The 21,496-nt window shown below is 38.8% G+C and overlaps 1 protein-coding gene across 2 annotated transcripts in view; it reads right to left on the bottom strand.

Moving 5' to 3' along the window:
• The window catches only part of igf2bp2a (insulin-like growth factor 2 mRNA binding protein 2a), an 85,530-nt gene that overhangs the window by 49,423 nt on the left and 14,611 nt on the right, over positions 1–21,496 (bottom strand). Inside the window, exon 1 of one of the 2 annotated variants that reach the window (XM_084725277.1) lies at positions 18,019–18,109. The exons of the other annotated variant lie outside the window; for it this stretch is intronic. The gene's annotated coding sequence lies outside the window, so the exon portion shown is untranslated. Of the gene's footprint in view, positions 1–18,018; positions 18,110–21,496 lie in introns of those variants that run through there. 2 annotated transcript variants of the gene reach the window in all.

The raw sequence follows: 21,496 nt of genomic DNA, 5'->3' as shown, positions 1-21,496 counted from the left end.
CACACTGGAGGCGTGCGTGATTATGTACCTATTACATGATCATATTACAAACCCAGTGATATATGCTGTCGGAGCAACACTAATGTATCTGCTTCTTTATGTGTAGCAGTCAGACGTTTGAGTGCTGAGTGCAGTATAATGTGATCATCTGATCACCAACTACATTTACAGCTACATGTGCACGTATGTGAGCTCCTGTTGCTCTCACACCGTCAGTATTGTTAAGACTGGAAAGCTCTAAGCCAACAAACACGTCAGCGCTCTTCTTATTCCTTTACATCTCACCGATTCAGCAGGAGTGAAACAGACCTGTATTATATGGGTCAGTCTGGGTGGGTTGGTCAAACAGTCTGGTGGTCCTTACACACCAACCACAGACTCGTCTAATCTGAATTAACCCAATTTCTAGCTTTGACCCTTAAGCTCTTAAGCGCCTGATCGCGCTGAAATCTCAGAGCGGAAGCAACAAGTCAACAATATTCAAGAGACCCTACTGTGTGGAAGATGTCCCTCCGCTCCTCTTTTCAAACTGTGGCGGCGCTCCCACTGCGTCCCACTCTCTGTTGCTGGATTAAGACGGAGCTCAGGCCATTTCTCTGCAGTGCTCCTAAGCACTTCTCTAAGGCCCATCCAATTGTTGTGGAGCAGAGATAACAGGATTTGTATGAGAGAAGTGTCTATGCATTGTTATTGTCCTTCAGCCACAAAGATTTGTTGCTATTTGTCCTCCAGAAGGACAAACAAACCCTGAAGCAGCTCCTCAGCTCACATTACCACGGGCTGGATGTAAAGGAGCATTACATATATAATACATACTGCAAACCACAGCATCTTGCTCAATTTCACACCATTTCCTGAATATCCTGACTAGACCGCCACTGATCACCACCGCTGTGAACTACAACTTTGTGTGCTGTCAATAATCATGTTAAGTTGCTACATACCTGCACTGCACATTATATATTATAAATGCTGCTAATGTCTCACACAAATGCTCACTCTCCACAACTTTTAACTCTATACCCATACTGTACACAGACTGTCCTCACTCTCATTCCCAGAGAGCCATGCACACACAACATGCACAATGTCTAATTACTTTTTTAAAATGTTTAAAATTTACAACACTGACTTTATATTTATATTTCATGTTTACATTTTCATCTTTATATTCATATTGAGTCTTGTTGCATATGTACAATGAAAATATTATTTGTATTTTTCATTTATGCATGGAAGTGTGCTGTAGAGCTGCAACAATTAATTGATTATCAATCAACTATTAAATTAATTTAACATGCATGCAGTCATTTGATCCGCTGTTCAAGAGCAAAGGCTTTATATTGACACTGGGGCACACACATGTTAAGTGGACATCCTCCCCAAAGAAATTCTGAGCATCAAACACTTCTTTTCCTGCATTCTGGTGATATTTATGCACAAATTTGAGACTTTTCTGCATAAGTTTATAATAGGAATGTCATTAAGTAGAGGAAAACACAAAATTCAGTTGCCATGTGACAAATCAAAATATAATGGAATAAATGCAGTAAAGCACTCAGGCAAGCAGCGCTGTCAAAATAACAGTCCTCTGCTACTTTCATGTTTTTACTGGGAGGGACACATGCATGTATTTCGAATATTGAAGGGCACTTGTCCTCTCCGTTCTCCAGATATTTAGACCTATGCCACCACTAATTGTTAAAAATATTGATCATAGCAGCTTAAACTTTAATTTAATTAATTAACCTCCCTAATCAATATAGCACAATCTAGACACAAGGGGTGTCACAATTTCAACATCGAATGAAAAATCGATCAAGATTTTAATTTCAGTAATTGGATCGAAAGAAGTCAGGTGTGTGTCTTAAGAAAAAGAACAACATTTCAACGATAACACAGCAGAGGCCCTCAATTTTTTCTCAGCTCAGGACCCCGTACAAGATGTCCTTTGGAATAAGAATTATGAAGAATTTTACGCTTCTACTTAGTTACATGAAAGAACAACACAAGAGAAATGTATTACAAAGATATCAGACATGTATTAAAGTATTTGCACCATGTGTACACCAAATGCCCATAACATGAATACACACCATCAAGAGAGTGTGTTTCACTAGGGCATACACCAAATAAAGTGTGTATTCTTATTATTTTAAATAATATAAAATATACAGTAAAACTGTATATACAATATAAATAACAGAAATTTTAAAATAGGCCAAAATCATACAAATAAATGCAGTTTGTCCTGAAGTATTTCGTAAATAAATTTAAAAAATTATATCAAGATAATTTCAATGAATGAATCAATCAGAAACCTTCTCACAGATCCCCTGGCATCTGGAGTGTCATGAACCCCTGAGGGTCACCAGACCCCTATTTGAGACCCACTGCCATAAAGACTTTTTAAAGAAGAATTTGAAAATGTTTGATAGTTATCAGGACATAAAACCAATGATCAGTTGATCTTTACAAATCAAGAGTCAATAGTCTAACAAAAAAAAAAGTTTAAATCAAAAAATCAAACTGAATCGTGACCTTAAAATTGAAAGTCAAAGTCAAATCGATTAATGGATTTGGAGAATAGTGACACCCCCACTAGACACTGTGTCGTATCAGCTGTTTTCGAGGGAAAAGAAAAACCTTTCTGTTTCTGTTTGTGGGAAAATTGCTTAGTTCTCCTTTACTTGTAGAGATACCGCTGAGACAAAAACAGGCAGTCCCTGGTTCATCTCATAGAATACAATTGCCAAAGCTATAATAATTGTTAGTGGTGACAGTTTCCGACACATTCAGTTTCATTAAATCCTTTTATTCCTCCAGGCATTCATTTGCATTCATCAAAAATCTATCCGCCCATCAGACCAGCATTGTATCTGCTCTTCTTCATAACCATAACCACACATTTTTCCCGCTGATACTGCAGAGTGAACAAAGCTGCTGCTCCACGGTGCTGCTAACCATCTCATCTCAGTGTGTAGCGCTCAGGTGCCTGCTTCTGTTTTCCCTCCCAGCCCTCGGCGGGTGAGAACTCATCAGAATTCAGCAGGCTTACCTGCCTGCCTGAATCTCTTCTTCTCGTGCATTAGTTTTTGCTGTGGCACCAAGGCGAGGAAGCACAAGGCCAAGAGGCAGGCAGGCAGGTAGACACATGCAGCCACAGCCTTCCTGTTGACGTTTGCCTGTTGACGCTCATGCAGCTGCTTAACAGAAAGATGTAAATAAGGAAGGACTGCGTGCACGTTGTCTCTTCATCCATTACATGTGGCCCAAAGTCGAGGTCTGTTGGCACGCAGGGAAATTTCAAGTAGATTATTACTTGTATCAGGGAGTGAATCCATGTCACATGATGGGGATAATAACAAATGACTCAATAGATTTTCAATGACTCAGGCGAAGAAAGTCATTCATGTTTGAGAGCCGTGCAGCGTGAGAGACGGCTCACAGCAGCAAAACATTCAGTCTGATTCAGACAGTCCTCACCAATTATCTACTGTATCCATAGCAATATTATGATTTTCACTACACGCTCAAAGATATGCACATTATATAAGAAAAAAAAATCACATATAACTTTTCACAATGAGATAAGACAGATAAACATTCTTTCTGAGTGTCCAGAGCTATTTGCATACTGTTGCAGATGTAAAATGATTTTCAGCTCTCAGGTGTAATTGCCACAAATTAATTTTCAGTCGGCGCTAAAATGCCACGGGGTGCCTAGCTGACACAAAACAAATTTTCTCCCGTCATGCCTGCTAAGCCAATGAAATGAGTGTTTTGAAATGTTCTGCTGTTATCGCTGTGCCATAATGCATTTCTATTTAAATTAAAACTGTTTGCTCCAACACAGCCACCAAGGCCCTCAGTGTGGCTCTGAACATGCATTCACATATTTTAAATCAAATCCAGACATTTACATTTACATTCTTGTCCCAAGTTTATTGAAATACATGTGTTTGCTGAAGCCATTTCCAGCCAGTTCATGATTACAGAGGCAGGAAAGAGTCGAATACTCTGCAATGGTAAATTAAAAATAAATAAATGGTAATAACAAGTCAGAGCTGTGTTAGAGCTTCTCCAGGGGGAAGAAAATGTGCAAGTCTGATACAACAACCTGGACAATGAAGAATAGCTTTGGAGGATTAAATGTCATGGAAATCTCAATGGAACTTCTGAATTGGGAGCCTCCAAATACCTGTCAATGAACAGAGTAACACCTGCACGCTGATTTAATCTCATGTATTTATTTAAATAGAAATGACATTTCGTCGGGTCTTTGTCATGTTATAACACTTTGAAATCCCCTCTCCACACTCTGCTTTGAATAATGACATGTGCCTCATTAAGTTTTTCCACAAAACTTATTTTTTAACATTTACTCCTTCTCCTTTAGTGCAAAATCCAGTCTCTATGAATATTAAATATTTTTCATTTTAGAGTTCAACAACTGGACACAAAAGCCAGTATTCAGAGTTTCAGGTTTCTACATCAAACTTGTGAAAGTTGCTACTGGATCAGTGTTAGTTTACAAACTGGTTGTAATGTCACAAAATCATCCTTATACATGCACAACCTGTTAAACTCAGATATAAGGTGAGAACAGAGAAACTTCCCCCCTTTATTTTAATTTATGTCTATGTTCCTGCAAAGCACTTTGTCTGAATGGTGCTATATAAATAAACTTGAAAGCAGTGGTGAAAGAAGTATTCTGATCTTTTACTTAAGTAAAAGCACTAATACCACTGTTGAAATACTTCACTACAAGTAAAAGTCCTGCATTCAAAATCTTACCAAAAGTAAAAGCAGACACTGTGCAGTAAAATGGTCCCTGTCAGTGTTTTACTATGATATCCCATGTTTGTGGATTAATATTACTGCTGCACTAATGTGAATGCTGCATTAAACTGTTGTACATGTTTTTAGGTGGTTCATATACAGTCAGGTAGTTTTATCTACTGAAATGCATCATATGCTGTAACCTCATCATATGTTTGTAGTGTTGCTGTCCTGTGAGAACCACATGTCTGTAAAAAGTCAGAAACACACACCAGCTTTCAGCTTTATGATTATGCATTTTCCCACTCATCCAAGAATAGTTAATTTAGTGTAATAATAAAGTTTATATGGAAAAATAATTTATTTAGCTTAAAAAGTATGAGAATTTTCTCAATCCACAAAGGGACACTTCTTACTTTAATCACCAAATTTGGAGACAGAAAAGTATTAATATTGTAATCTGAAAAGCAACTAGTAGCGAAAGCTGTCAGAAAAACACAGTGCTGTATAGGTATAAAGTTACATAAAAAGGAAAGAACTGAACTAAAGCACAAGTACAGTAGGGATGTAACAATATACTGAATATCACAATACCACTATTTAAAAATGTCTCAATACCACAATATTACATGGTTACATGGTATTTTGTGTGATTATTTCTTTTTATATATATAAAAGGACTGCTACTGACTGTTTTTGCTTTGTAATTGTACATGAAGTGAAACATTCATTGCCAAAGACAATTCATGCCAATGTCTTCCACATGCTTAGGCAGAAGGAAAGCAGACAATTTAAGTTACAAGGAAAAACAAATTCAATGCAGTCAAAAATTGGCGTACAAATCAGATTTATTATTCAATAAAGAACACTTTTTTAATTTCAATAAATACCACATCATGGACTTCTAATCATGGCATTATCTTACCTTGAGTTTTGGTATTGCTACATCCCCAACAAGTACCTTGAATCTGTACTTAAGTACAGTACTTGAGTAAATGTACTTAATTACATTGTGTCACTGAAGCCTTCTAGTGTCAAACTCTGCACATAAATCACTCTGCACAGTGAAGCTCAAACATCCAAGTGAAGTAACAACTAAAAAGTAAAGTTCTGACCTGAGTCAACTTCAAAAATGGTTAACATGTGACATTAAAGAACTTCCAAAAGCCCTAAAACAGAAATATTAGTTACCCAACACCTACAACTGTATAAATAACCTCACATAAAGGCTCGTTAATGTGATGGACAGGAAGCATTATGTGCAGTCCTGTGCAGAAATTTAATCAGCTGCAATTACAACATGTAGATTTTAATTTACTGGTGCTAAAACCACTTTCCCTCACCACCTGAGCCACAAGCAACAGACTAAAATAATAAACAAACAGAAAGACGATTCAGGCAGACTTGCAGAGTCATGTGCCACACTGTCCTGTCCTGTCCTGTCCTGCGCACATCAAACGCTCGCCTGCTCCTCCACACTGCTGCTTCACTCACTGAGGACTCCTCTGAGTCCCCGTCACAAAGCACATAGTCAGCAGCACTGTCACTGACAGGCACACAGCGAGCCTGCAGGGACACAACTGACACGCGATCACACACACACGCGTGCTAATGTATAGCCGACTGGTGTGCCTAAAAGCACACACTGATGTACTTTCTGTGTCTTCCTCTCTCTCTCTCACACACACACCTCAGCGCTAAGAGCTACTGACAGGTGGATACCAGCTCATACTGCGGTGCTGCAGAGTGGATTCGCTGTTAGCTGCTCCTCATGGCTGCTGCTCTTGCTTTATGTTGAGTTGTGCAGCTTGTTCCTTAGGTCTCATCCTTTAATCTGCCGACCATAAGGAATTATACTGTAGCTGGAAGGCTGAGCCCGCCTGCCATAGGTGGAGGTCCCGGCAGGGTTAACCTGGATCAATACTGCACGCACACCACTCAACATTACGCAAGCCCTCAAACCGTTTGCCTCGCTTTCCTTTCCCCTACAGCTCCCTACGTCCCTCACTCTCTGCCCGTCTCACTGCTCCCTCCAGCTCCCTCTGGAGAGTGAGCTTCACTTGTTCACACACACGTGAACACACTCACACACACTCCTCTCTTTCCCCTCCCCCTGTCTGCAGGGAAGTTCCTCGCCGAGAGTGAAAACAAGTACAGTAACTAGCAGGAGGTGAGTGAAGATTCATCCTCTGAGAAACAGAAAACACAGACGAGCCTGCTGGTCAATAAGCAGCAGATTTCAACAACAACAAAAAAACACCCTGGTCAGTCACAGCTGCTGTCGCAGAGGAGTCCGCACTCAACAAACAGCGGCAGAACAAAGCAGCGAAACACACGCTGCGGTTCTCAAACACAGGGTCGAGAGCCGGTGCCAGGCCGGGAGAAGCTGGCTCACACAAGCAGAAGTTGAACTAAAGCTGTGTGTTTGCTTTTGGTCATGGTACCTCTTACAAAACAACTTAAATGAACTGAAAAATATCTCTCTTGGTTTATTTGTTTGCTTGTTTTAAGAAAGTTTGAGAAAAATCAGATTGTCAGCACTCTTTTGTAGCCTGTGATGGTTCACGTTTACCTGTTTAAATAAAAAAATGAGCAAAAATTAAGCCTGCAATGCCTCAATTTTAACCAAATAATATTATTTTAAAGACAGAATATGTAGGATTTGTCAGTTGCTGTTTGTAAACACCCCATTATTATAGGTGATTGTTGAGTCTCAGGTCGCCAAATACAAGCGCTTTGGGTTGGTAAAATGTCCTGAATAGGGCTGCAAATTTTGTACATCTTCCTTAACTGACTGTTGAAAATGCAAACAAGTGATTAATCACTTCATCATTAATAATTAATAAGATATAAATCATGTTTTATCTCATTTTCCCCATATTTTCGTGATTTTTTTTTCTCATTTTAAAATTTCTTATTCAACACATGCCTCCGCAAGACAAAACATTAAATAACCTATTACTCAACTGACAGAAAATTCTTTGGCAGCAATTTTAGTAATCAACTAATTGCTAAATTTTTCAGGCAAAAACATTGCTGGTTCCAGCATTTCAAATTTGAAGATCTGCCTTTTTTTTTCTTCTTTGGTCTTATGTCATTGTAAATTGAATATTTTTCTGCTGTTGGTCAAACAAAACAAACAATCTGAAGACATCAGCATGGGCTCTGGGAACTTGAAATTGAATTTTCGATAAACACCAAACAATTCATAAATCGTTTGAGATAAACTGACAGTAAGAATAATTGTGATGTGCAGCCCTGAATTGTTTTTTGATGCCTCTGCATGTTTAATGGCACCACATTACAATAACTGTAATATTTATAAACTGTTTATAATTAGGTTATTAATTAGATTGTAAACGCTTTAATCAACAATTATAAACAAGTTATAATAGAGTTTTCATACATCAATGTGGGATAACTAGCAAGATTCAGTTACCGCTTAATTAATCTTACTAATGAGCTACTAACATTTATAACTGATGAAAGTGTAAAAATGTGCATGCTGAAAATGTCAAGGTAAAGAATATTACCAAAATCTTGGTGTATGAATCTGTTTATTTGATATGTTAATTTAATGCCGAATGAAACTTTGTGACTGTAAGATCTGCTGATGTGGTTAAATGCAGGGTAATTTATTAACAAATATGTAATGGAGCTGAAAGATATAAATGCTGCTGAAGACATCATCAGCATCAATAGACAGTACAGATAAATGCGGGCTCACTATTTGTCAAGCAACAGGTTACTGTTGCACTGTTGTGCACTTGTTATAACAGCTTATTAATCATTAATAGCACGTTTAAAACTTAATTATAAACCATTTAGAAATCATTTATAGGAGCAGAGTTATTGTAAACTGGTAGCATTTTAATTGAAGAGTTAAGAATACAAATAACAGAAAAGAACTACATATTAAGAGTTCTCTATTTATTTAGCAGTTAATCATTTTGATTCCACTTGGACACTTTAAACAAGATAATTTAAACACCACAAACACTCAGTGTCTGCATGTAAAGCACAAAAGAAGCAGCGATAGATAAGAACAGATAAAGAGATTAACTGAATTGCAGACTGACAGCAATTTTACACAAGTGAGTGAAGTGTAGTAAAGTAAATAAAGTGTGGTAAACCCGATAAGCCATCAAGAGATTAACAAGGCAGTGGGATTATCTATATAGGACGCACTTGTGCATGTTGGGGGGGACAGTACAAACAGGTTAAGGTTAAAATGACATCAGTGGGCAGTTCTGGGGAGCAGAAAGACTGTATTATATTTACTGTCTGCAGAGGGTGAGAGTGGAGGGGTGGAAAAACACCTAATCATTATGACATTCTCCTCACTGTTGCCTGTAAAAGAGCAGTTTTAACATTTATAGGCTCAACAATAGGGTGGAGTCGAGCGAATAAGGGCCCTCCAATACATTAAATTAAATAGTGCTCCTCCCAAAACCTTAGATCATCTCGTGTCACGTGACTAACAAGTGGCTGAAGTGGCATTATCCCTGTCAGACTTTAATCCTGCGGCTAAAATGGCTCCAAATCCTGACCTACTCTCTGAAATGAGGCAGGGGGCTTGAGAGGAAGTGATGTTTTGGATTCAGAGCTGCATATGTGTGTGTGTGTAAATGAGAATAGGGAATGGGAAACGGTTGATTTGGATCAGGAGGCTGGAGGATGCAGGTTGTACTGGGAATGTAACATGTAGACTAATTCAATTATCGGAGACGCTCACAGGGTGTCAGCGCTGATCAATATGCGATAAATACTTGAGTAAATATCCTCAGCTGACATCGATATCTCAAGTTAGGAAGCCCGAGCTCCCCAGCAGAGGGGACGGGGTGGAAATGCCGAGTTGTGTGGGCAGCATTTAAAGTGAGACAGAGAAGGCGGCAGAGAATTATTGGTGATGGTGAGAAAAGCCTGAGGGAAAGGTTTGTTGTTGGTACCTCTTATATATGTGACTATAAGGCACTCAGTAGAGACTAAACGTCTGCCAAGCTGGAGCAATTCTTCAACTCGCAAAGGCTGCAGCCTCCGGAGCGGTTTATGTTTGTTTATTGTTCGTCTTCCAGGTTTGATTTTCTGACAAAATCCTACAGTATGTGAATGCAACAGCACACAAACACAGCAGTTTGCAAAAGAAAAAAAAGTAAACAAGTCAGGGAAATTTCAAATCCACCAAACCCTTCGGAGCAAACTTGTAATTTTTATGAAGTACAAATTGAAGTAAAAAAATAAAATAAAAAATACTCCCAAATATGCACATGGCTTGGTACCACCTGAGGCTCATCTTTGGTCAGTGCATGAGCAACAGCAGATGTTGGACCCCTAGTTTGGAGAAGCAGAGAGGAGTAACAGCTTGGAAGCTAAGCAGAAAAAATAAGTAGCAGTGTAATTGTACGCTATATTTTTAGTATTTTCACCACTGTACCTTGCTGTCAGACAGCCTTTTCCAACAGGAGAGTGTCGCTTTATAGGCAAAATATTTCTCTAGACTTGAGGGATCTGAGGCTCCTCCTACCACATATAAAAAATTGAGTTTTGTAGACTGATGTTTTCTTCATTCTGGTGACTTTTAAAGAATGAGACTAACAAAAATAATAACAAGTACAGACTTTTTAGAAAACAAACGCACAAATGGCCAGATAGGTCAGTTGGTAGAGGGTTTGTGCTTCGCTTCAGCTGTCCTGTCTAATAAAGGCATAAAAAGTCCCCAAAAACGTATATTTCTTGTCCAGAACTAACACTTGTTAGCTGGAAAACACAATGGGACTACAGTGTTTAGCCATAATTTTAAATTTGATCACAATAACAATGAAAATGAATATTCTTCTAAGAGTATGTTAGTTGCACTGCTCTTAGAAAAAAAATGTCCCCTCCTCCTTTAAAAAATTTTTTGGACACAGCAGACTTTTAGAGCTCACGAGAAACAGGTTGTGATAAGAAAAAGGGAAAAAAGTCCAAAAATTTGTAATACATGAGGAGAAATACAGGAGATTTGTGACTCTGGAGGGGACAATGAAAAACAGGAGTCTCCTGTGAAAATCGAGAGGTTTGACAACTATGTATTGCTCTCTCCAAGCCAACCAGTCTCCATGGGCGAAATAAGTAATTTTATATTGCAGAACACTGGAGCTGCTGGTCTACCGCTGCCTTTACGGATTAGTTTGTTTGTGTGTGAGCTCTGTGAATCCGAACTATCCTTTTAAAACACCAAAGTCACACAATAGCACAAACAAACAACCCTATGAAGGCAGCGGTACACCAGCCCTGTGTTCTGTGAGGTAAAATTACTGATGTTTGGTTTGTTTGGAGATATTTGGCTTATACTATAAAGGCAGTTTCCCATCAGAAAAGGCTGTCTGACAGCAAGGTAAAGCAGTGAAAATATTCTAAATATAGCAGACACTTAAACTGATATTGATTCTTTTTAGGTGGCTAAAATACATTTTGTTGCTGACCCTGTCCACAGTAGTAGACTGCTTCATTTCTGTGATGGTACTATTCTCTGCTTTTCCAAACTGAGGCCATGCTGACTGCCATCCACTGACTATTGATAAGTACCTCATACATCCCCAGATTAAATAATCTGGACAATCCCTTTAATAACAATGAGATGACATCTCTGATTTGCTACACAGGATATTCAAGGGTGCAGTCCACTAATTTAACAACTATTTCCAGCCCCATTCTGGCTTACGACTCTCCTCCACACACAGAACACCAAAACAAATCTGCAAGCATTTACAGGCCGGCTGCTTTCATCACTGCTGGCAGAAAACATACGAGGCTGGTTCCCCGTCTTTAACAAACACACTGTCTAAGTCGAAGGGGCTATTAGGAATGAGGGCTGACCTGAAAACCTGGCGGCTCATTCTTTAAGACAGCCACAACAACTGCTCCGAGAAGCACTGACTCAGTGTAAAGCCTGGCAGACCTGAGCAACTCACAAACACAAAGCGGTAATAAGATCGTTCATCATAATCTGACCCCACGCAACAGAGAGCCTTAGCATCTGCAGTGGTGGACTGCAAGGACACTTAAGACCAGGCTGCACCAACAAAGACTAATTTAATCTCAGATTGGTTCTAATCAGAGTTTAGCAAAACTGGGTTTAAAATGAGTAAATCAAGAAATTGAAAAGTAAACAGAGCTCTACTGCATAATTAAAAACTAATCTCTGTTTAGTAAATCCACATTTAGTGGAGTAAACTGAAATTAAATAGAGCTTAATCAATATTCTTATCCAAACTAATATAAAAGTAAGTTTAAAGTTAATGCTGGATTACGCTGAACAGATCTCTGAAATGAAAACCAGTTCAATCTATTAAATAAAAAAGGGTGAAAATTCCAGTTGCATTTACTTTGATCATGGTAACTGTTGTACTGTAATAAACAAGCCGGGCCAACTCATAACACTGAGTACGAAGTAACTTTGTAAACCGTGTCAGAAAGTCATAGTTTACAGCACCACGGACTTCTCCTTCCTCTCCTGTCTTTGAATACAAGTTGTACACTATTAGATAAAAGACTTTGTTTAACAGTCAGATTCCTGTTGCCTGCCTCATTTTTATATTTTATCTCGAAAACATTGTTTGAAATAATAAATTGTCAGGCTCTGTAATCATATCTGTACCTTCACTCTTCTTCCTACCTGCCTGTTTTTAACACACAGTTAAGAACAGAGACATTTCTGGGGACAGGCCACCAAAAATGGTGGCCGCTCCCAGAAAGCTGGGACATCTGGGCACCCCATACTTGATCTCGATTTAGATTGTACTTCTAAGTTTTGATGAAACAGAGTTAGATTTAATCAACTTTTAGAGTAAAAACTAAACTGATTAAGAGTTTCAAGTTTAAAGAGTTTAGTCTTTCTTAATTTTAAGATAGTGTAAAAGTTTGGTGTAACATAATTTAGAGTTAAACCATGATTTAACCAGGTTTAAAAATCCATTCTCCGTCCAACCCAGCCTAAGACAGCCTAAGAGCCTGCAAAAAATGTCCAGTGTTATGAAAAACAAATCAGAGCTGGGCTTTGTCCGGTGGCATTTCTGTTATTTGCACTGGCGTTTGATCAAATCAGAGCCCATCTGTGTGTGTGAGTGTGTGTGGACCTGGGTTGTGAATCATAGAGGACACGCCGGCTTTGATGATGTGCGGTGATGGGGAGGAAGCAGCGATACTGTAAATGCTCCACAAATGCCCGAGGTGGCCATGCATCCATCAACTACAACTGGCAAATGAAAGAACAAACACGAGTCCTGTTGAATTAGGACTTTTCTTCAAGCGTATTTGATGTCTCATCTTCAGCGGCTCCACATCTCCACCACTGTCTCTTTGACATCAAACTGGTGCTTTGAAGCCTGTCATTCTATATCTCTAATTTATTCTCCCGCAACGCCGAGCGACCGGAAACCGGGCTGCCTGGAGTCACTCCTCACACCACTTTAAACAAAACCATCTTAGCAACCATCTCTGAAATGAACTGTTGCCTCCCGCTTGGGGAATGGCAGGAACACAGAGGCACTGTACAAACACACACACACGCACGCAATGACATGGACACATGCACACACAGACGTCTACTGTTGTCGAAGAATTCCACTCGCGGTAACCACAACTCTACTAAGAATAAACTGCCTGTCTCTGTTACACTATCTGATAGGGCGGCTCACATTCAGCTTACAGTACATAACATAGAGTTGTACGCTATTTACACTCGCGCATGCTAACACACGTAGCCGGCCTCAGTCTGCACTGCCAAGCTGTGCCAGGGGAGCGGTGACATTGTGAGCAAGGAGGGGAGGCGGTGAGAGACAATGCACGCAATCTAGGTGGGACACATGACATGGTACGGTGACACAAAACATGCGCATGGGAGGAGGAGGAGGAAGGTGGAGGGAAGGAGGGACCAAATGCTGCAGCAGAAAGAGAATGTGACTGTGTGGTGAATTAATGAGAATTACCTGAACACGCACAGAATGAGCGCTGATGTTTGGAAAACGTGGGGAAAATGAGCACTTTTGCTCTTACTATGCGTAAGAGGCAAAGACCCCATTAACTTTTGCAACCCTCCAACAGGAGCTCACGCATGGCTGCTCCGGCATCAAATATTTACGATCCTGGTGAGCTGAGGATGCCCGTGCTTAAGCCTTTAGGATTTTTTTTTTTTTTAAAAACAAGATTGTGCACTGCTATGGCACTCTTCAATTTTAATTGGATTTGTGTCAGCGTGTGCTTCATTTAACCTGACAGGGACGGGCAATTCATCAATCAGTGTCATAATGTTGTTTGCATGCGCGAGGCACACAGAGGTGTTGCATTGCTGGCTGGGCAACAAACGCTGATGACAAGAACTCTAAACACGCCAAACACATACACTCAATCAATCAGTCAGTCAACCGGCTGGTATCCTAGCAACTTGCACGTGCATTTTGTCAGTTTCATATGTGGAGTTTTTCCAAAAAATCACATTTAAAACAGGAAAATTATAGGTCCAGCGTGTAAGATTTACATGGATTTAGTGGGAGAATATGTTAGAAATGGAAAACAATATTCATAAGTATGTATTCATCAGTGTGTAATCACCTGAAAATAAGTTTACTGGGGTTTTCAACATTTTGTAACTTAAGGCCCACTCATGATTAAAAAAAAACACAAACAAAAAAATCAGGGGAACACCTTCTCAAATAAATAAGAAAAAATCAACATAGAAAAAGGTGAGAAAATTAACTCAGCTGTTAAAGTATTTCACTACATTTAAGACACTGCTTTTATAGCATATTGGGCTTTTTGCATAAAAATTATTATTTAATGTATCAGAAATTTTTTATCAACATTTGTGGTCAATGTGATTTTGTGGCCTGTCCTCTGCATCCACATTATTTACATGTGTTGTATAGTTTTATGTAAATATAAGCAACTAGTTTTGCAAAAAATATACATATATATATATATTTGTAACAGCAAGTACAAGTAACACTGCCTCTATGACCCAGTAGATGGCACTCTGGGGCTTCTGTACAAATTGTTTTATTTATTAGTGGTTATCAAAAAACAATAAAGGCTACTTTTGATTGTCGTGTTTAATCTCAGGCTGGGGCATCTCTAAAATGTCAGAAAATTGCGATAAATGTCCATCCCAGTTTTTCCAGTCCAAGGTGATGTGTTTAAATGTTTCATTTTGTAACCCAAAGATACAGTTTTGTATTAGAATAAACTTTAAAAAGCTGGAAATCTCCATATTTGAGAGGCTGAAAGCAGCATTTTGTATGAAAATTTACTTCAATGAATTATCACTTATCAAAATAGTTTAATTCTTTTTTTTATCACTTAATCAGTTGGGAGAGTTGCCAGATTTACTTGCTCAACGTGGTATTTTACCTGTCCCAGGCAAGTGAGCAGTCCTTATACAAAGTGTTTGGAAGGGGTGGGTGAGGCGAGCAAATTTCAGTTGGTTGCAATCTACTGTACAACCTCCCTGGATACCAATAAATTCTCCACACTGGTCCGTTAAAACGTCAGGACCGTCATAGCACTCCTCGTGTAGAGTAGAGCCGTGCTCCTGCAGCAGCTACTGCACCCGTGGGAAACCCTGATATAAACTGTTTAGTGAGGCACACACAGATTGAACACTTCATGATAAAATATTCTGCTCCTCCGGGGAAATATTAGACAAGGGTCAGCAAGACAACAGCTATTTACAAACTGTTTTTCTTTTTTTTTTTTTTGTTCTCATTCTGCTCACGGCTCCTGTGTGTGCAGCTCTCTCTGCAGCTTGCCGCTCTCCCTGCAACCTCACGTTTGGCGTGATAAAATCAAACGGACTCCCATAGGGTCCTCCCTTTGCCTCCCGTTCTTCTTTTTCTGTCTTTCCATTGTGCTCTCACACATACATGCTCTGTCTGTCTCTCACACTGCGACTGACTGGGTACACTGGGCATGTGCTGGGTCACTTGGCAGGGAGGCAGATGGAACCGTCCTGCTCTCCAGCACCTGCCTGCCCCACATTACCCGACTCATCTCTGAGCTCAGCAAATCATAGTCAGGATCAAGCACAGCTGCGTAAAACAACAGGCTTCATGGCATATCACAATTGCCAAACATGACTTCTAAAAGAAAAAGAAACTAAACGACAGCCTGCAACGGTCACTACTGCAAAAACAATAAGAAGGGCTGCCACTGAACTACACCTTCATGGTTTTGGCGGGCTTACCTTTTTTTTTTTTCTTTTTTTTTTTCTACATGCACTGTAAATTTTACTGTTTGATGCTCTGACCTATGACACTTAATATGTTTGTACCTGTAAAACTAGACATTGTATTTTATTTATTTATCTATTTTATTATTTTCTGTTTCACTGGCCAACGGTTGTGCATATTAAGACTTAATTTATGTCAATTTGTAACCTACTGAAAAAGGAAGAGAGTGTGGCATGGTCGTTTTTATTTATTTTATTTTTTTTTTTTATTTCACTTATTTTGTGATACTTCTGAGGCAAGGGATGGGGGCTGGTTTTATCTTATTCTGTCTGTTCAGTTAGTTTTGTTTTGCTTTACTTGAAACTAAAAAATATTGAGAAATTTGTTATTTTTGATACTGTGTTAATACCTACATCTCCAGTAATAAAAAATACTTATGAGAAAAAAAGAAGGCTTGCAGACACTGAATTTAAAAAAAAAAGACAAGAGCAGTTTTAAAAGGAGAATCAATGCTTTTCCACTTGACAAAACAATTCAAACTCTTAAAAGGAATAGTTTATTTAGAAGTTTATTTGCCTTCTTACAAAGAGTTAGATGATTAGATCAATACCGCTCTCATGTCATGTGCTGAATATGAAGCTACAAACAGGTTATGGCTCAGGTGACCAATATAGACTATAAACATGAAGACAGCCTGATTCTTTCTGTATCCACATGAAACAGAATCCTGTTTCTGGACAATGACATGTTAGCTTAACTTAATGATTTCAGCAAGAGTTATTATAGATTAGTTTTTTTTTTAATTTGTTTTCATTTTAATTTCATTTTAAATTTTTGGTTTCACTTCAGATTAGTTTAAATTAGTTTAAAGAGTTGTTTTGCTAGTTTCAATTTTAAGTTTTTAATCAGTAGGATTTGTCTGAGCTGTTCATAAACACACCAGAAATATAGGTAAGTTTTGAACCTCAATCCCAGGACATCAAATACTCACATTTTGGGTTGGTAAAGCATACTGAGCACAGCAAGATAATGAGAAAATAAAGAAATACAGGTAGAGGACCACCACACACATCCAGTGGGTGATGCTGGAAAGGATTTGAGGTTATGAGTCTACACACTGTGGTGGCTTTTGGGAAAATTCTTTATGATAATTTGTCAGGGGCAAGGTTTAAGAATCAGGCATCACAATACAAGCACAAAAAATTGTGAAGGCAGTTGACTCATTGTCAATGCAAACATTGCAGTCTCAATGTGTTCACAGATTTTATCAATTTGTCAAAGATTAAAATTAAAAACATTTCCTGTATATTTTATTTTATTTTATTTTAGTTTGTAATTACACACAATTTCATTTCACTTAGTTTTCCCTCTCTAAAGTCTAGGTTTAAATTTTAATTTCAGTCAACTAAAATTTTTTTTTTTCACTCCTAGTTTTAGCTTTTAGTTATTTTTGGTTAGGTAATATAACAGTAGGTGAGCTTTCATGTCATCATCGCGTGTCACAGAAATGCTAACAAGTACATCACAGCTCACCCTTGAGAGTAGCATTGCCATGGTTACGGTCAAAATAAAATATATAACCAAATTGTATTCATAGTGTGGGACAATTCGCTCTCAAAATAAAAAAAAAAAAGATGTTACTAGTGTTATCTCAGTTTCCCCGGAAACACACGGGGCCTGACTAATAACTGGAAACCAATCAGTCACGTCGATGGAACTCCTGTGCACTGACGCCTAGATTACGATTTCAGCAAGTAGGCTGTCCCTTAGCAACGACCTACACAACAGACACGATTTGTAGTCCCTGTTGAGTCAGAAGCCAACTTGAGCTAACGTTGATGCTTTGAAGAGATCGTGGGATTTCCCAAACGCAATAAATACCGCACACACAAAAAAACTGCTTTGTTGGCTCAGTTTTGTTGTAACTAAGATATATGCTGGGGGGAAAAATTGCATTTTACACGGACATATATTAGTATACGTCCGCGAACTTCACATGTATTTTTAAGCTAGTAGCACTTGTCAGACTCACCGGAGCACAGCTGTTGGGAGGACGATGTGTGTGAAACATGTCCAATAACTCCAGAAGGTTGAGTCCAATGTCCAAAATCCAAAATGTATCAAAAAAGATATATTTCCAAAACAGCATGTTCACTGAGGTCACAAAACTGATTCTTCTCCAGCTTATCAGACACAAGGGAGGCCGCACCTATATTCAAGGGGCGGTGGAGCAGCAATTTGGCAAGTTGGTTTAATTATTCTATAAATGTTACGTTAACAGATACAAGTAATATCTTAACAAAAGATCAAAGTCTATACAGTCTTTACGTTTTAGCGAATAAAAACATTTCTAAAACACACACACACCCCTCTCTGCGCGGAGTAATATTTTCAGTGGTGTCAAGCTGAGTTCTAAATGTCTGGCTGACCAATCAGATTGTTTGGTCGGAACTACCTGTTGTACAACTCACTATAATAACCTTGATTATAGCTCATATTTAACAAACAACAGGCCCAGGAGTTAGATCATACCCAAAAGATACATTTCATAAGCCCCCTCCACAACATGTTATATTATTTACATTCATCCAGCCTGCAAAGACATTTTTTATTTTTTCCATGTTGATTTTTCCTCAGTCTGCTATTTTCATGTAATGATTACATTTTAAAACTAGGCTACCAAAAAGTGATCATAAATCATAACACTCACACAAACACTCTAGATACAACCAACAGACCTCTGTTACATCAAAATGTGTATTTAATGTGTCTCCTTCCTGTCTCACCTGCAACTGCACGTCTCCAGCAGGACAATCCCTACTGTACAAATCATGAGAAGCACTATGATGTGTCAAACTGCATGAGTCTAATTGCTAAAGTTCATTAAGTATCAGCCAGTGAGCTGAGATTTTAGTTGGATGAAGATTCCATTTGCAAACTGAAAGCTGTTATAACAAAAGTCCTGCCCTTCACTATAGAATATTAAAATAATAATTTTTTTTCAACTCAAAAAACTTTGTGGTCAGCCAGACTTAAAATTTGAAGTTGACTGAATTTGAAAGGAAAAGTTAAGGTAATTTTGTAATTATTCAAAACAAATAGACGTTTCTAGTCAAATAAACATAATATCAATTCAGCTGTACTTTAGAAAACATGATCAATAAAGTTAAAATATTAAGTTGAACCACCAACTCGTCAGTCACAGAGATGAACATTACAACTAAATTTAATTTCCTTTTAAATTTTTTCAGTTTGAAGAAATTAAAGCAGCAGCTGCTCATGTTGGAGCTAATCTGAAGAACTTTGTTCAATGCGTGAACTTGCTCCTATAGTGATGACTAAATTCAAACCTTCATCATTTTTTCAGTGTTTTCATTATTAAGAAAAGTAACAACCATGACAGGTCTCTGGAGAATTTGAAGTTTCACATAATACATGCTGGGAAGTTTCTTCAGAAACTTAATTTATTGGGTTGAACTGGTACATTCATTCAGTTCATAATTTCAAGTCAACTGAACTGACTCAGAAATTAACAGATCATTTCAAGAAGTCATTCATTCAGTTTGTTCACCCAAAAGATTCATTCTTTTGAATGAATCATTCACAAATGGCACATCACTCCAGAGGCTGTAGTTAACTGAGCTTTAAGACCCCTGCTTTAGATGATTTAAACTGTGTCTATCACATTAAAGCCATTCTTTATATCGCTTTAAAAGCCAGTGTTTGATTTAGTGGCTACTGGTGGTGAGCTTGCGAACACATCAGTGAAGAACTGGGTTGAGACAGTAGGGAATATGAATATGAGGGAATAATTTTGTTCAAAAAATGTTAATATAGTAACTGTTGTCTCTCAGTGTCTAGTAAATTTTAATTAAAAAATAAAAATGAAAAAATGACAAGGTCATTTTCAGGTTTTAAAAAATAGCATGCTCCCCGTCATTATTCCTCACAATGATTTCTTCCACTGTGTACCTACAGCTGTGGGTCTCTTTTTACTGAAACAATATTTAGTAAATGTTAAGCAACTAGTGCCAAATCTAGCAAGTTATTCAGGACATCAAGGAAAAAGTGAGAAATATATAAAAATCTATTATTGTGTAATTCATTCCTATGCATGCCATAATCTTAGTCAGCACTCCTCTGGCAGCAGCACAGCGTCTCTCCGTCTAGTCTCCCACCATGCACCTCCCCTCTTTTACTAAACTTAAAGGGAACACTTTCTGTTGCTCTGAAACTTTGTGACAACAGACAGGGTAACAAAAGCACAAAAATCCTTGTTTTCTGGTAATTACACAGTGACAAAAACATACTTATAAATATTATATTCCATTTCTGCCAATAAACACCCGTGACTCTTGCACACTTGACCTTGAAAAACTTTTACTTCAGGCTGAATATAAGTCAGGAAACACGCTCACTAAGGGAATAAAGTCTTTTGACAGGTCCAGAGAGTGAAAGATTGAGGGTTAATATGAGAATATTCATGCTTTCTGCCTCTGTCAGTCTCAAACACACACCCAGAGTTCCTCCTGTTTGTGAGCAGAGCCGTCACAGTCTGCTGAGAGAGGGGTAGAGCCACTTCAAGACACCAGCAGCCTCACACACACACAGTCAGCCAGCCTCACTGGCAGACAGGGGGGAAGAAATGCTGCCCTCTATCAGCAGTGCTCATTTCTGCCCACACAGGAGCACACACACACACATTTACACACACTCACACACACGGAGAGGAAAGCATAAGCATGCGTGCAGAGCATGCACGTGTCTTTGACTCGGAAGTCCTCTCCATGTCTTCCTCTTCCCTCAGAGACAGTGTGAAACAGAGGAAATACAATGATCAGACTGTGCTGCAGGTTGAGTCGGAGGCTCAGCTGTACGCCGACCTTACTGTAGATGACTTGTTCTGTTTAGGGTTGGGAGGGGGGGTTTTCCCTGCTTCTGTTGCATACATATGGAAAAAGATGGAAATGGCGTCTCTGAGTGGGTTTATGAATAAGAAAGGTCACAAAAGGGCTGCGGCTGTGACATAGATGGACAGCCCACTCTGCAGTTTTCCCTGCTACACTTGAAAGGGAGAGAAAATGAGCACTTGAGGGTTTCAATAGAGCGATAGCTTTACACAGGCATTTTTATTGAGGCACCTTACTAGGTTATGCATTCACTGTCATATAAAATCAGCACTCTGACCACTGCACCGCCCGTAGCGTGAGCCAGCAGCACACGGCTGGGGCGTGCAGCTGTAACCGGTAGGCCGTCTCCTCTCTCCTGGGAAAGGGGTGGAAATTACAGGGTCCCCAAACTGACAGCAGTTCATAACAAATTCAAGCTGTAATCAAGGGATTGTGACAGTGATCTCTAAAGATATTATAATGATCCCTTTGTAGGGTGAATCTCAGGGTGTCTCATGCAGTAAACTCAACTTTTGTTTTATTTTTTTTTGCAGCTTTCTGCGTGGTGTTCTGCACACCGGAGGACTTTGGGTTCATTTTCTGAAAGCCTCCATCGTTTGA

This window comes from Lutjanus erythropterus, chromosome 8, assembly GCF_056507025.1.
Source record: "Lutjanus erythropterus isolate fLutEry1 chromosome 8, fLutEry1.hap2, whole genome shotgun sequence".
Lineage (NCBI taxonomy): Eukaryota > Metazoa > Chordata > Actinopteri > Lutjaniformes > Lutjanidae > Lutjanus > Lutjanus erythropterus.
The sequence above is the reverse complement of the archived record's forward strand: the minus strand, read 5'-3'. Positions and strand labels throughout refer to the sequence as shown.